Source organism: Sparus aurata, chromosome 1 (genome assembly GCF_900880675.1).
Source record: "Sparus aurata chromosome 1, fSpaAur1.1, whole genome shotgun sequence".
NCBI classification, from domain to species: Eukaryota; Metazoa; Chordata; class Actinopteri; order Spariformes; family Sparidae; genus Sparus; species Sparus aurata.
In genome coordinates, this window is record NC_044187.1 from 2,723,218 (window position 1) to 2,736,317 (window position 13,100).

General features: G+C 50.2%; 27 non-coding genes across 27 annotated transcripts; all 27 read left to right on the forward strand.

The window, feature by feature from the left end:
- The first annotated feature begins 27 nt into the window (after positions 1-27).
- trnap-ugg (transfer RNA proline (anticodon UGG)) lies at positions 28-99 on the forward strand. Its single transcript has one exon. It is a non-coding gene; the product is annotated as a tRNA-Pro (tRNA).
- A 177-nt stretch (positions 100-276) lies between these two features.
- On the forward strand, positions 277-348 carry trnap-agg (transfer RNA proline (anticodon AGG)). Its single transcript has one exon. It is a non-coding gene; the product is annotated as a tRNA-Pro (tRNA).
- A 605-nt stretch (positions 349-953) lies between these two features.
- On the forward strand, positions 954-1,025 carry trnap-cgg (transfer RNA proline (anticodon CGG)). Its single transcript has one exon. It is a non-coding gene; the product is annotated as a tRNA-Pro (tRNA).
- A 408-nt stretch (positions 1,026-1,433) lies between these two features.
- trnap-agg (transfer RNA proline (anticodon AGG)) lies at positions 1,434-1,505 on the forward strand. The gene has a single exon. It is a non-coding gene; the product is annotated as a tRNA-Pro (tRNA).
- Positions 1,506-2,146: 641 nt separating this feature from the next.
- trnap-ugg (transfer RNA proline (anticodon UGG)) lies at positions 2,147-2,218 on the forward strand. The gene has a single exon. It is a non-coding gene; the product is annotated as a tRNA-Pro (tRNA).
- Positions 2,219-2,395: 177 nt separating this feature from the next.
- Positions 2,396-2,467, forward strand: trnap-agg (transfer RNA proline (anticodon AGG)). The gene has a single exon. It is a non-coding gene; the product is annotated as a tRNA-Pro (tRNA).
- A 605-nt stretch (positions 2,468-3,072) lies between these two features.
- On the forward strand, positions 3,073-3,144 carry trnap-ugg (transfer RNA proline (anticodon UGG)). Its single transcript has one exon. It is a non-coding gene; the product is annotated as a tRNA-Pro (tRNA).
- Positions 3,145-3,321: 177 nt separating this feature from the next.
- On the forward strand, positions 3,322-3,393 carry trnap-agg (transfer RNA proline (anticodon AGG)). Its single transcript has one exon. It is a non-coding gene; the product is annotated as a tRNA-Pro (tRNA).
- Positions 3,394-4,049: 656 nt separating this feature from the next.
- trnap-ugg (transfer RNA proline (anticodon UGG)) lies at positions 4,050-4,121 on the forward strand. Its single transcript has one exon. It is a non-coding gene; the product is annotated as a tRNA-Pro (tRNA).
- A 174-nt stretch (positions 4,122-4,295) lies between these two features.
- Positions 4,296-4,367, forward strand: trnap-cgg (transfer RNA proline (anticodon CGG)). The gene has a single exon. It is a non-coding gene; the product is annotated as a tRNA-Pro (tRNA).
- Positions 4,368-4,775: 408 nt separating this feature from the next.
- Positions 4,776-4,847, forward strand: trnap-agg (transfer RNA proline (anticodon AGG)). The gene has a single exon. It is a non-coding gene; the product is annotated as a tRNA-Pro (tRNA).
- A 641-nt stretch (positions 4,848-5,488) lies between these two features.
- trnap-ugg (transfer RNA proline (anticodon UGG)) lies at positions 5,489-5,560 on the forward strand. The gene has a single exon. It is a non-coding gene; the product is annotated as a tRNA-Pro (tRNA).
- A 177-nt stretch (positions 5,561-5,737) lies between these two features.
- On the forward strand, positions 5,738-5,809 carry trnap-agg (transfer RNA proline (anticodon AGG)). The gene has a single exon. It is a non-coding gene; the product is annotated as a tRNA-Pro (tRNA).
- Positions 5,810-6,414: 605 nt separating this feature from the next.
- trnap-cgg (transfer RNA proline (anticodon CGG)) lies at positions 6,415-6,486 on the forward strand. The gene has a single exon. It is a non-coding gene; the product is annotated as a tRNA-Pro (tRNA).
- A 408-nt stretch (positions 6,487-6,894) lies between these two features.
- Positions 6,895-6,966, forward strand: trnap-agg (transfer RNA proline (anticodon AGG)). The gene has a single exon. It is a non-coding gene; the product is annotated as a tRNA-Pro (tRNA).
- Positions 6,967-7,607: 641 nt separating this feature from the next.
- On the forward strand, positions 7,608-7,679 carry trnap-ugg (transfer RNA proline (anticodon UGG)). The gene has a single exon. It is a non-coding gene; the product is annotated as a tRNA-Pro (tRNA).
- A 174-nt stretch (positions 7,680-7,853) lies between these two features.
- Positions 7,854-7,925, forward strand: trnap-agg (transfer RNA proline (anticodon AGG)). Its single transcript has one exon. It is a non-coding gene; the product is annotated as a tRNA-Pro (tRNA).
- Positions 7,926-8,581: 656 nt separating this feature from the next.
- trnap-ugg (transfer RNA proline (anticodon UGG)) lies at positions 8,582-8,653 on the forward strand. Its single transcript has one exon. It is a non-coding gene; the product is annotated as a tRNA-Pro (tRNA).
- A 174-nt stretch (positions 8,654-8,827) lies between these two features.
- On the forward strand, positions 8,828-8,899 carry trnap-cgg (transfer RNA proline (anticodon CGG)). The gene has a single exon. It is a non-coding gene; the product is annotated as a tRNA-Pro (tRNA).
- A 408-nt stretch (positions 8,900-9,307) lies between these two features.
- Positions 9,308-9,379, forward strand: trnap-agg (transfer RNA proline (anticodon AGG)). Its single transcript has one exon. It is a non-coding gene; the product is annotated as a tRNA-Pro (tRNA).
- Positions 9,380-10,020: 641 nt separating this feature from the next.
- On the forward strand, positions 10,021-10,092 carry trnap-ugg (transfer RNA proline (anticodon UGG)). Its single transcript has one exon. It is a non-coding gene; the product is annotated as a tRNA-Pro (tRNA).
- A 177-nt stretch (positions 10,093-10,269) lies between these two features.
- Positions 10,270-10,342, forward strand: trnap-agg (transfer RNA proline (anticodon AGG)). The gene has a single exon. It is a non-coding gene; the product is annotated as a tRNA-Pro (tRNA).
- Positions 10,343-11,078: 736 nt separating this feature from the next.
- On the forward strand, positions 11,079-11,150 carry trnap-agg (transfer RNA proline (anticodon AGG)). Its single transcript has one exon. It is a non-coding gene; the product is annotated as a tRNA-Pro (tRNA).
- Positions 11,151-11,791: 641 nt separating this feature from the next.
- Positions 11,792-11,863, forward strand: trnap-ugg (transfer RNA proline (anticodon UGG)). The gene has a single exon. It is a non-coding gene; the product is annotated as a tRNA-Pro (tRNA).
- Positions 11,864-12,040: 177 nt separating this feature from the next.
- Positions 12,041-12,112, forward strand: trnap-agg (transfer RNA proline (anticodon AGG)). Its single transcript has one exon. It is a non-coding gene; the product is annotated as a tRNA-Pro (tRNA).
- A 656-nt stretch (positions 12,113-12,768) lies between these two features.
- On the forward strand, positions 12,769-12,840 carry trnap-ugg (transfer RNA proline (anticodon UGG)). Its single transcript has one exon. It is a non-coding gene; the product is annotated as a tRNA-Pro (tRNA).
- A 174-nt stretch (positions 12,841-13,014) lies between these two features.
- On the forward strand, positions 13,015-13,086 carry trnap-cgg (transfer RNA proline (anticodon CGG)). The gene has a single exon. It is a non-coding gene; the product is annotated as a tRNA-Pro (tRNA).
- The last annotated feature ends 14 nt before the right edge of the window (positions 13,087-13,100 follow it).

The following is a 13,100-nucleotide window of genomic DNA, read 5'->3' on the forward strand; positions in this document are numbered from 1 at the left end:
CAGCCTGTCAGGAGCTCAAGTTCCAATGGCTCGTTGGTCTAGGGGTATGATTCTCGCTTTGGGTGCGAGAGGTCCCGGGTTCAAATCCCGGACGAGCCCTGGTTAAACAGCTGAGAGCACCTGATGGTCGTTATTTGCAATTTGGCACAAATATTGGAAGCGGGTTGGCAAAGCTGCACCAATGTAACAAAAGGTGGACCCTCTACTTTTCTCTGTCTGGTGTCTCTGTGGATGTCTTCACTGGAGTCTTTCTCTCGACCAGGAAGCCCTAGCTGTGGCTCGTTGGTCTAGGGGTATGATTCTCGCCTAGGGTGCGAGAGGTCCCGGGTTCAAATCCCGGACAAGCCCTACCCAACAGCTTCACAGCTGTCTGCCTTTCACAATAGTTCCAAAGGTGTGTCTTTGCCATACCTGCCACAGCTACAGTCTCTCCTCCTTGCCCAAGAAACCCTGTCTCTAGGTTGCTCAACAGGCAATTCAACTTGTTCTGTACTGGCCAATTGTTTTTGAAGATCGCCATCTAAAGCGCCATGGTCAGATGGACACTTGGTGTGCGATCGTCACGTGTAAAATGTTTGTCAAGTTTATTACTCATCCAGGTATAGACACTTGAACGCTTTTAAAGTCTCCTCCAAGGGGGAGTTCTAAATGACTGGCACGGAGTACAAGGGGATCGTTATCGATCGTTGATACCACCTTGTTCATTTGTGCTGCTGGACGTTGTTTCGGCAGCCGTTGAAGTCGCCTGAAGCCAGGTGTAAACGATTGTCGTTGGAGTTGTCCATGGGGCCACATTTGAATGCGTAAACGGCTCCCATCCAGAATATACTGATCGATGTCTGACCTGAGGCATAAGCCCCCCCTGGGTTGAGCCCTGCATGTGTTAAATGTGTGTTTCAATTCCCCAACTGCTCTGTTTGACACAGCAGCCTGTCAGGAGCTCAAGTTCCAATGGCTCGTTGGTCTAGGGGTATGATTCTCGCTTCGGGTGCGAGAGGTCCCGGGTTCAAATCCCGGACGAGCCCTCAGCCTCAACAGCTCTGTAAAGTGAACTCTTTCCTACACAAGACACAAATCTGCCAGAGCACTGCGATACATGTTCCTTCCCAAAAGTGTTTGCTCCTGAACGCGCTCTCAACAAAACACCTTCTAACTCCCGAAGATCAGCTTAAAAGTTAGCGCACGATCGCTGCATGTCAATCTGCTGTGCCCATGGCGTCATTTTCAATTTCGGTGATGCGACCTTGTTCGTTCTATTGTAAAGCAGCCGTTGTGGTCGCCTGAAGCCAAGTGTAAATGATGGTCGTTAGGGTCGTAGATAAGGCAAAATTTCAAAGTGTAAACGAATCCAATCCTGAAAATACACATTGATATTCCTGAAAGACTACCCTGTTTCTGTAAGCCGATGTAAGCCACAGAGACCCCATCTGCAAGGCTCGTTGGTCTAGGGGTATGATTCTCGCTTAGGGTGCGAGAGGTCCCGGGTTCAAATCCCGGACGAGCCCTACCCAACAGCTTCACAGCTGTCTGCCTTTCACAATAGTTCCAAAGGTGTGTCTTTGCCATACCTGCCACAGCTACAGTCTCTCCTCCTTGCCCAAGAAACCCTGTCTCTAGGTTGCTCAACAGGCTATTCAACTTGTTCTGTACTGGCCAATTGTTTTTGAAGATCGCCATCTAAAGCGCCATGGTCAGATGGACACTTGGTGTGCGATCGTCACGTGTAAAATGTTTGTCAAGTTTATTACTCATCCAGGTCATGGATGGTCACGCCTCAGGCAAGTGTCCTTGCTTATAGACACTTGAACGCTTTTAGAGTCTCCTCCAAGGGGGAGTTCTAAATGACTGGCACGGAGTACAAGGGGATCGTTATCGATCGTTGATACCACCTTGTTCATTTGTGCTGCTGGACGTTGTTTCGGCAGCCGTTGAAGTCGCCTGAAGCCAGGTGTAAACGATTGTCGTTGGAGTTGTCCATGGGGCCACATTTGAACGCGTAAACGGCTCCCATCCAGAATATACTGATCGATGTCTGACCTGAGACATAAGCCCCCCCTGGGTTGAGCCCTGCATGTGTTAAATGTGTGTTTCAATTCCCCAACTGCTCTGTTTGAGACAGCAGCCTGTCAGGAGCTCAAGTTCCAATGGCTCGTTGGTCTAGGGGTATGATTCTCGCTTTGGGTGCGAGAGGTCCCGGGTTCAAATCCCCGACGAGCCCTGGTTAAACAGCTGAGAGCACCTGATGGTCGTTATTTGCAATTTGGCACAAAGATTGGAAGCGGGTTGGCAAAGCTGCACCAATGTAACAAAAGGTGGACCCTCTACTTTTCTCTGTCTGGTGTCTCTGTGGATGTCTTCACTGGAGTCTTTCTCTCGACCAGGAAGCCCTCGCTGTGGCTCGTTGGTCTAGGGGTATGATTCTCGCTTAGGGTGCGAGAGGTCCCGGGTTCAAATCCCGGACAAGCCCTACCCAACAGCTTCACAGCTGTCTGCCTTTCACAATAGTTCCAAAGGTGTGTCTTTGCCATACCTGCCACAGCTACAGTCTCTCCTCCTTGCCCAAGAAACCCTGTCTCTAGGTTGCTCAACAGGCAATTCAACTTGTTCTGTACTGGCCAATTGTTTTTGAAGATCGCCATCTAAAGCGCCATGGTCAGATGGACACTTGGTGTGCGATCGTCACGTGTAAAATGTTTGTCAAGTTTATTACTCATCCAGGTATAGACACTTGAACGCTTTTAAAGTCTCCTCCAAGGGGGAGTTCTAAATGACTGGCACGGAGTACAAGGGGATCGTTATCGATCGTTGATACCACCTTGTTCATTTGTGCTGCTGGACGTTGTTTCGGCAGCCGTTGAAGTCGCCTGAAGCCAGGTGTAAACGATTGTCGTTGGAGTTGTCCATGGGGCCACATTTGAATGCGTAAACGGCTCCCATCCAGAATATACTGATCGATGTCTGACCTGAGGCATAAGCCCCCCCTGGGTTGAGCCCTGCATGTGTTAAATGTGTGTTTCAATTCCCCAACTGCTCTGTTTGAGACAGCAGCCTGTCAGGAGCTCAAGTTCCAATGGCTCGTTGGTCTAGGGGTATGATTCTTGCTTTGGGTGCGAGAGGTCCCGGGTTCAAATCCCCGACGAGCCCTGGTTAAACAGCTGAGAGCACCTGATGGTCGTTATTTGCAATTTGGCACAAAGATTGGAAGCGGGTTGGCAAAGCTGCACCAATGTAACAAAAGGTGGACCCTCTACTTTTCTCTGTCTGGTGTCTCCGTGGATGTCTTCACTGGAGTCTTTCTCTCGACCAGGAAGCCCTCGCTGTGGCTCGTTGGTCTAGGGGTATGATTCTCGCTTAGGGTGCGAGAGGTCCCGGGTTCAAATCGCGGACGAGCCCTCTGCCTCGTGGCGATAGCTCTGTAAGTAAGCTCTTTCCTTCACAAGACACGCACGTCTGCTGGCGCACTGCAGCGCCTGTTGCCTCCCACAAGTGTGTGTGTCTGAACGTGCTCTCAGCAAGACACCTTCTAACTGCAGAAGATCAGCCTCAAAGTTAGAGAACGATCGCTGTATGTTTTCTGTGCCATTGGCGTCCTCATCAGTTTCGGTGATACCACCTTGTTCATTCTCTGGGAAAGCAGCTCATCCAAGGGGGAGTTGAGAATAAATGGCGGGGAGTACAAGGTGTTTAACCTCAATGAGGTCGTTATCAATCAAGGTGATACCACCTTGTTCATTTGTGCTGCTGGACGTTGCTAGGCAGCCGTCGAAGTCGCCTGAATCCAGGTGTAAACGATTGTCGTTAGAGTTGTCGACGAGGCCACATTTGAATGTGTAAATGACGCCCATCCAGAATATACTGATCGATGTCCTGGACAGAGACAGTGGTAAGGAACCGCGTCTTGACCTGAGCCGTAGGCCCCCCTGTGTTGAGCCATGCATGTGTTTAGTGTATGTTTCAGTTCCCCAATGCACAAGACTTTGCATTGCTGTCTGCATACGTTCTAGTGCTCCTGTTTGAGATAGCAACCTGTGAGGTGGTCGTTTTTCGATGGCTCGTTGGTCTAGGGGTATGATTCTCGCTTTGGGTGCGAGATATCCCGGGTTCAAATCCCGGACGAGCCCTCGTTGAACAGCTGAGGTCAGCTGCAGATCTATGTTTGCAGCTCAGCACCAAGATAGGAAGCGGGGCGGCACTGCTTGCGCCGCTGCACCAATGTGACAAAAAGGATGCCCTCCACTTTTCTCTGTCTCTGTGATTCACTGGACTCTTTTCCTCTAGCAGGAAGCCCTCGCTGTGGCTCGTTGGTCTAGGGGTATGATTCTCGCTTCGGGTGCGAGAGGTCCCGGGTTCAAATCCCGGACGAGCCCTCAGCCTCAACAGCTCTGTAAAGTGAACTCTTTCCTACACAAGACACAAATCTGCCAGAGCACTGCGATACATGTTCCTTCCCAAAAGTGTTTGCTCCTGAACGCGCTCTCAACAAAACACCTTCTAACTCCCGAAGATCAGCTTAAAAGTTAGCGCACGATCGCTGCATGTCAATCTGCTGTGCCGATGGCGTCATTTTCAATTTCGGTGATGCGACCTTGTTCGTTCTATTGTAAAGCAGCCGTTGTGGTCGCCTGAAGCCAAGTGTGAATGATGGTCGTTAGGGTCGTAGATAAGGCAAAATTTCAAAGTGTAAACGAATCCAATCCTGAAAATACACATTGATATTCCTGAAAGACTACCCTGTTTCTGTAAGCCGATGTAAGGAACAGAGACCCCATCTGCAAGGCTCGTTGGTCTAGGGGTATGATTCTCGCTTAGGGTGCGAGAGGTCCCGGGTTCAAATCCCGGACGAGCCCTACCCAACAGCTTCACAGCTGTCTGCCTTTCACAATAGTTCCAAAGGTGTGTCTTTGCCATACCTGCCACAGCTACAGTCTCTCCTCCTTGCCCAAGAAACCCTGTCTCTAGGTTGCTCAACAGGCTATTCAACTTGTTCTGTACTGGCCAATTGTTTTTGAAGATCGCCATCTAAAGCGCCATGGTCAGATGGACACTTGGTGTGCGATCGTCACGTGTAAAATGTTTGTCAAGTTTATTACTCATCCAGGTCATGGATGGTCACGCCTCAGGCAAGTGTCCTTGCTTATAGACACTTGAACGCTTTTAAAGTCTCCTCCAAGGGGGAGTTCTAAATGACTGGCACGGAGTACAAGGGGATCGTTATCGATCGTTGATACCACCTTGTTCATTTGTGCTGCTGGACGTTGTTTCGGCAGCCGTTGAAGTCGCCTGAAGCCAGGTGTAAACGATTGTCGTTGGAGTTGTCCATGGGGCCACATTTGAACGCGTAAACGGCTCCCATCCAGAATATACTGATCGATGTCTGACCTGAGACATAAGCCCCCCCTGGGTTGAGCCCTGCATGTGTTAAATGTGTGTTTCAATTCCCCAACTGCTCTGTTTGAGACAGCAGCCTGTCAGGAGCTCAAGTTCCAATGGCTCGTTGGTCTAGGGGTATGATTCTCGCTTTGGGTGCGAGAGGTCCCGGGTTCAAATCCCCGACGAGCCCTGGTTAAACAGCTGAGAGCACCTGAAGGTCGTTATTTGCAATTTGGCACAAAGATTGGAAGCGGGTTGGCAAAGCTGCACCAATGTAACAAAAGGTGGACCCTCTACTTTTCTCTGTCTGGTGTCTCTGTGGATGTCTTCACTGGAGTCTTTCTCTCGACCAGGAAGCCCTCGCTGTGGCTCGTTGGTCTAGGGGTATGATTCTCGCTTAGGGTGCGAGAGGTCCCGGGTTCAAATCCCGGAAGAGCCCTACCCAACAGCTTCACAGCTGTCTGCCTTTCACAATAGTCCCAAAGGTGTGTCTTTGCCATAACTGCCACAGCTACAGTCTCTCCTCCTTGCCCAAGAAACCCTGTCTCTAGGTTGCTCAACAGGCAATTCAACTTGTTCTGTACTGGCCAATTGTTTTTGAAGATCGCCATCTAAAGCGCCATGGTCAGATGGACACTTGGTGTGCGATCGTCACGTGTAAAATGTTTGTCAAGTTTATTACTCATCCAGGTATAGACACTTGAACGCTTTTAAAGTCTCCTCCAAGGGGGAGTTCTAAATGACTGGCACGGAGTACAAGGGGATCGTTATCGATCGTTGATACCACCTTGTTCATTTGTGCTGCTGGACGTTGTTTCGGCAGCCGTTGAAGTCGCCTGAAGCCAGGTGTAAACGATTGTCGTTGGAGTTGTCCATGGGGCCACATTTGAATGCGTAAACGGCTCCCATCCAGAATATACTGATCGATGTCTGACCTGAGGCATAAGCCCCCCCTGGGTTGAGCCCTGCATGTGTTAAATGTGTGTTTCAATTCCCCAACTGCTCTGTTTGAGACAGCAGCCTGTGAGGAGCTCAAGTTCCAATGGCTCGTTGGTCTAGGGGTATGATTCTCGCTTCGGGTGCGAGAGGTCCCGGGTTCAAATCCCGGACGAGCCCTCAGCCTCAACAGCTCTGTAAAGTGAGCTCTTTCCTACACAAGACACAAATCTGCCAGAGCACTGCGATACATGTTCCTTCCCAAAAGTGTTTGCTCCTGAACGCGCTCTCAACAAAACACCTTCTAACTCCCGAAGATCAGCTTAAAAGTTAGCGCACGATCGCTGCATGTCAATCTGCTGTGCCGATGGCGTCATTTTCAGTTTCGGTGATGCGACCTTGTTCGTTCTATTGTAAAGCAGCCGTTGTGGTCGCCTGAAGCCAAGTGTAAACGATGGTCGTTAGGGTCGTAGATAAGGCAAAATTTCAAAGTGTAAACGAATCCAATCCTGAAAATACACATTGATATTCCTGAAAGACTACCCTGTTTCTGTAATGCGATGTAAGCCACAGAGACCCCATCTGCAGGGCTCGTTAGTCTAGGGGTATGATTCTCGCTTAGGGTGCAAGAGGTCCCGGGTTCAAATCCCGGACAAGCCCTACCCAACAGCTTCACAGCTGTCTGCCTTTCACAATAGTTCCAAAGGTGTGTCTTTGCCATACCTGCCACAGCTACAGTCTCTCCTCCTTGCCCAAGAAACCCTGTCTCTAGGTTGCTCAACAGGCAATTCAACTTGTTCTGTACTGGCCAATTGTTTTTGAAGATCGCCATCTAAAGCGCCATGGTCAGATGGACACTTGGTGTGCGATCGTCACGTGTAAAATGTTTGTCAAGTTTATTACTCATCCAGGTCATGGATGGTCACGCCTCAGGCAAGTGTCCTTGCTTATAGACACTTGAACGCTTTTAAAGTCTCCTCCAAGGGGGAGTTCTAAATGACTGGCACGGAGTACAAGGGGATCGTTATCGATCGTTGATACCACCTTGTTCATTTGTGCTGCTGGACGTTGTTTCGGCAGCCGTTGAAGTCGCCTGAAGCCAGGTGTAAACGATTGTCGTTGGAGTTGTCCATGGGGCCACATTTGAATGCGTAAACGGCTCCCATCCAGAATATACTGATCGATGTCTGACCTGAGGCATAAGCCCCCCCTGGGTTGAGCCCTGCATGTGTTAAATGTGTGTTTCAATTCCCCAACTGCTCTGTTTGACACAGCAGCCTGTCAGGAGCTCAAGTTCCAATGGCTCGTTGGTCTAGGGGTATGATTCTCGCTTTGGGTGCGAGAGGTCCCGGGTTCAAATCCCCGACGAGCCCTGGTTAAACAGCTGAGAGCACCTGATGGTCGTTATTTGCAATTTGGCACAAAGATTGGAAGCGGGTTGGCAAAGCTGCACCAATGTAACAAAAGGTGGACCCTCTACTTTTCTCTGTCTGGTGTCTCTGTGGATGTCTTCACTGGAGTCTTTCTCTCGACCAGGAACTCGCTGTGGCTCGTTGGTCTAGGGGTATGATTCTCGCTTAGGGTGCGAGAGGTCCCGGGTTCAAATCCCGGACGAGCCCTCTGCCTGGTGGCGATAGCTCTGTAAGTAAGCTCTTTCCTTCACAAGACACGCACGTCTGCTGGCGCACTGCAGCGCCTGTTGCCTCCCACAAGTGTGTGTGTCTGAACGTGCTCTCAGCAAGACACCTTCTAACTGCAGAAGATCAGCCTCAAAGTTAGAGAACAATCGCTGTATGTTTTCTGTGCCATTGGCGTCCTCATCAGTTTCGGTGATACCACCTTGTTCATTCTCTGGGAAAGCAGCTCATCCAAGGGGGAGTTGAGAATAAATGGCGGGGAGTACAAGGTGTTTAACCTCAATGAGGTCGTTATCAATCAAGGTGATACCACCTTGTTCATTTGTGCTGCTGGACGTTGCTAGGCAGCCGTCGAAGTCGCCTGAATCCAGGTGTAAACGATTGTCGTTAGAGTTGTCGACGAGGCCACATTTGAATGTGTAAATGACGCCCATCCAGAATATACTGATCGATGTCCTGGACAGAGACAGTGGTAAGGCACCGCGTCTTGACCTGAGCCGTAGGCCCCCCTGTGTTGAGCCATGCATGTGTTTAGTGTATGTTTCAGTTCCCCAATGCACAAGACTTTGCATTGCTGTCTGCATACGTTCTAGTGCTCCTGTTTGAGATAGCAACCTGTGAGGTGGTCTTTTTTCGATGGCTCGTTGGTCTAGGGGTATGATTCTCGCTTTGGGTGCGAGAGATCCCGGGTTCAAATCCCGGACGAGCCTTCGTTGAACAGCTGAGGTCAGCTGCAGATCTATGTTTGCAGCTCAGCACCAAGATAGGAAGCGGGGCGGCACTGCTTGCGCCGCTACACCAATGTGACAAAAAGGGTGCCCTCCACTTTTCTCTGTCTCTGTGATTCACTGGACTCTTTTCCTCTAGCAGGAAGCCCTCGCTGTGGCTCGTTGGTCTAGGGGTATGATTCTCGCTTCGGGTGCGAGAGGTCCCGGGTTCAAATCCCGGACGAGCCCTCAGCCTCAACAGCTCTGTAAAGTGAACTCTTTCCTACACAAGACACAAATCTGCCAGAGCACTGCGATACATGTTCCTTCCCAAAAGTGTTTGCTCCTGAACGCGCTCTCAACAAAACACCTTCTAACTCCCGAAGATCAGCTTAAAAGTTAGCGCACGATCGCTGCATGTCAATCTGCTGTGCCGATGGCGTCATTTTCAATTTCGGTGATGCGACCTTGTTCGTTCTATTGTAAAGCAGCCGTTGTGGTCGCCTGAAGCCAAGTGTAAACGATGGTCGTTAGGGTCGTAGATAAGGCAAAATTTCAAAGTGTAAACGAATCCAATCCTGAAAATACACATTGATATTCCTGAAAGACTACCCTGTTTCTGTAAGGCGATGTAAGCCACAGAGACCCCATCTGCAGGGCTCGTTGGTCTAGGGGTATGATTCTCGCTTAGGGTGCGAGAGGTCCCGGGTTCAAATCCCGGACGAGCCCTACCCAACAGCTTCACAGCTGTCTGCCTTTCACAATAGTTCCAAAGGTGTGTCTTTGCCATACCTGCCACAGCTACAGTCTCTCCTCCTTGCCCAAGAAACCCTGTCTCTAGGTTGCTCAACAGGCTATTCAACTTGTTCTGTACTGGCCAATTGTTTTTGAAGATCGCCATCTAAAGCGCCATGGTCAGATGGACACTTGGTGTGCGATCGTCACGTGTAAAATGTTTGTCAAGTTTATTACTCATCCAGGTCATGGATGGTCACGCCTCAGGCAAGTGTCCTTGCTTATAGACACTTGAACGCTTTTAAAGTCTCCTCCAAGGGGGAGTTCTAAATGACTGGCACGGAGTACAAGGGGATCGTTATCGATCGTTGATACCACCTTGTTCATTTGTGCTGCTGGACGTTGTTTCGGCAGCCGTTGAAGTCGCCTGAAGCCAGGTGTAAACGATTGTCGTTGGAGTTGTCCATGGGGCCACATTTGAATGCGTAAACGGCTCCCATCCAGAATATACTGATCGATGTCTGACCTGAGGCATAAGCCCCCCCTGGGTTGAGCCCTGCATGTGTTAAATGTGTGTTTCAATTCCCCAACTGCTCTGTTTGAGACAGCAGCCTGTCAGGAGCTCAAGTTCCAATGGCTCGTTGGTCTAGGGGTATGATTCTCGCTTTGGGTGCGAGAGGTCCCGGGTTCAAATCCCGGACGAGCCCTGGTTAAACAGCTGAGAGCACCTGATGGTCGTTATTTGCAATTTGGCACAAAGATTGGAAGCGGGTTGGCAAAGCTGCACCAATGTAACAAAAGGTGGACCCTCTACTTTTCTCTGTCTGGTGTCTCTGTGGATGTCTTCACTGGAGTCTTTCTCTCGACCAGGAAGCACTCGCTGTGGCTCGTTGGTCTAGGGGTATGATTCTCGCTTAGGGTGCGAGAGGTCCCGGGTTCAAATCCCTGGACGAGCCCTCTGCCTCGTGGCGATAGCTCTGTAAGTAAGCTCTTTCCTTCACAAGACATGCACGTCTGCTGGCGCACTGCAGCGCCTGTTGCCTCCCACAAGTGTGTGTGTCTGAATGTGCTCTCAGCAAGACACCTTCTAACTGCAGAAGATCAGCCTCAAAGTTAGAGAACGATCGCTGTATGTTTTCTGTGCCATTGGCGTCCTCATCAGTTTCGGTTATACCACCTTGTTCATTCTCTGGGAAAGTAGCTCATCCAAGGGGGAGTTGAGAATAAATGGCGGGGAGTACAAGGTGTTTAACCTCAATGAGGTCGTTATCAATCAAGGTGATACCACCTTGTTCATTTGTGCTGCTGGACGTTGCTAGGCAGCCGTCGAAGTCGCCTGAATCCAGGTGTAAACAATTGTCGTTAGAGTTGTCGACGAGGCCACATTTGAATGTGTAAATGACGCCCATCCAGAATATACTGATCGATGTCCTGGACAGAGACAGTGGTAAGGCACCGCGTCTTGACCTGAGCCGTAGTCATTTTCAATTTCGGTGATGCGACCTTGTTCGTTCTATTGTAAAGCAGCCGTTGTGGTCGCCTGAAGCCAAGTGTAAATGATGGTCGTTAGGGTCGTAGATAAGGCAAAATTTCAAAGTGTAAACGAATCCAATCCTGAAAATACACATTGATATTCCTGAAAGACTACCCTGTTTCTGTAATGCGATGTAAGCCACAGAGACCCCATCTGCAGGGCTCGTTGGTCTAGGGGTATGATTCTCGCTTAGGGTGCGAGAGGTCCCGGGTTCAAATCCCGGACGAGCCCTACCCAACAGCTTCACAGCTGTCTGCCTTTCACAATAGTTCCAAAGGTGTGTCTTTGCCATACCTGCCACAGCTACAGTCTCTCCTCCTTGCCCAAGAAACCCTGTCTCTAGGTTGCTCAACAGGCTATTCAACTTGTTCTGTACTGGCCAATTGTTTTTGAAGATCGCCATCTAAAGCGCCATGGTCAGATGGACACTTGGTGTGCGATCGTCACGTGTAAAATGTTTGTCAAGTTTATTACTCATCCAGGTCATGGATGGTCACGCCTCAGGCAAGTGTCCTTGCTTATAGACACTTGAACGCTTTTAAAGTCTCCTCCAAGGGGGAGTTCTAAATGACTGGCACGGAGTACAAGGGGATCGTTATCGATCGTTGATACCACCTTGTTCATTTGTGCTGCTGGACGTTGTTTCGGCAGCCGTTGAAGTCGCCTGAAGCCAGGTGTAAACGATTGTCGTTGGAGTTGTCCATGGGGCCACATTTGAATGCGTAAACGGCTCCCATCCAGAATATACTGATCGATGTCTGACCTGAGGCATAAGCCCCCCCTGGGTTGAGCCCTGCATGTGTTAAATGTGTGTTTCAATTCCCCAACTGCTCTGTTTGAGACAGCAGCCTGTCAGGAGCTCAAGTTCCAATGGCTCGTTGGTCTAGGGGTATGATTCTCGCTTTGGGTGCGAGAGGTCCCGGGTTCAAATCCCGGACGAGCCCTGGTTAAACAGCTGAGAGCACCTGATGGTCGTTATTTGCAATTTGGCACAAAGATTGGAAGCGGGTTGGCAAAGCTGCACCAATGTAACAAAAGGTGGACCCTCTACTTTTCTCTGTCTGGTGTCTCTGTGGATGTCTTCACTGGAGTCTTTCTCTCGACCAGGAAGCACTCGCTGTGGCTCGTTGGTCTAGGGGTATGATTCTCGCTTAGGGTGCGAGAGGTCCCGGGTTCAAATCCCGGACGAGCCCTCTGCCTCGTGGCGATAGCTCTGTAAGTAAGCTCTTTCCTTCACAAGACACGCACGTCTGCTGGCGCACTGCAGCGCCTGTTGCCTCCCACAAGTGTGTGTGTCTGAACGTGCTCTCAGCAAGACACCTTCTAACTGCAGAAGATCAGCCTCAAAGTTAGAGAACGATCGCTGTATGTTTTCTGTGCCATTGGCGTCCTCATCAGTTTCGGTGATACCACCTTGTTCATTCTCTGGGAAAGCAGCTCATCCAAGGGGGAGTTGAGAATAAATGGCGGGGAGTACAAGGTGTTTAACCTCAATGAGGTCGTTATCAATCAAGGTGATACCACCTTGTTCATTTGTGCTGCTGGACGTTGCTAGGCAGCCGTCGAAGTCGCCTGAATCCAGGTGTAAACGATTGTCGTTAGAGTTGTCGACGAGGCCACATTTGAATGTGTAAATGACGCCCATCCAGAATATACTGATCGATGTCCTGGACAGAGACAGTGGTAAGGCACCGCGTCTTGACCTGAGCCGTAGGCCCCCCTGTGTTGAGCCATGCATGTGTTTAGTGTATGTTTCAGTTCCCCAATGCACAAGACTTTGCATTGCTGTCTGCATACGTTCTAGTGCTCCTGTTTGAGATAGCAACCTGTGAGGTGGTCGTTTTTCGATGGCTCGTTGGTCTAGGGGTATGATTCTCGCTTTGGGTGCGAGAGGTCCCGGGTTCAAATCCCGGACGAGCCCTCGTTGAACAGCTGAGGTCAGCCGCAGATCTATGTTTGCAGCTCAGCACCAAGATAGGAAGCGGGGCGGCACTGCTTGCGCCGCTGCACCAATGTGACAAAAAGGGTGCCCTCCACTTTTCTCTGTCTCTGTGATTCACTGGACTCTTTTCCTCTAGCAGGAAGCCCTCGCTGTGGCTCGTTGGTCTAGGGGTATGATTCTCGCTTCGGGTGCGAGAGGTCCCGGGTTCAAATCCCGGACGAGCCCTCAGCTTAACAGCT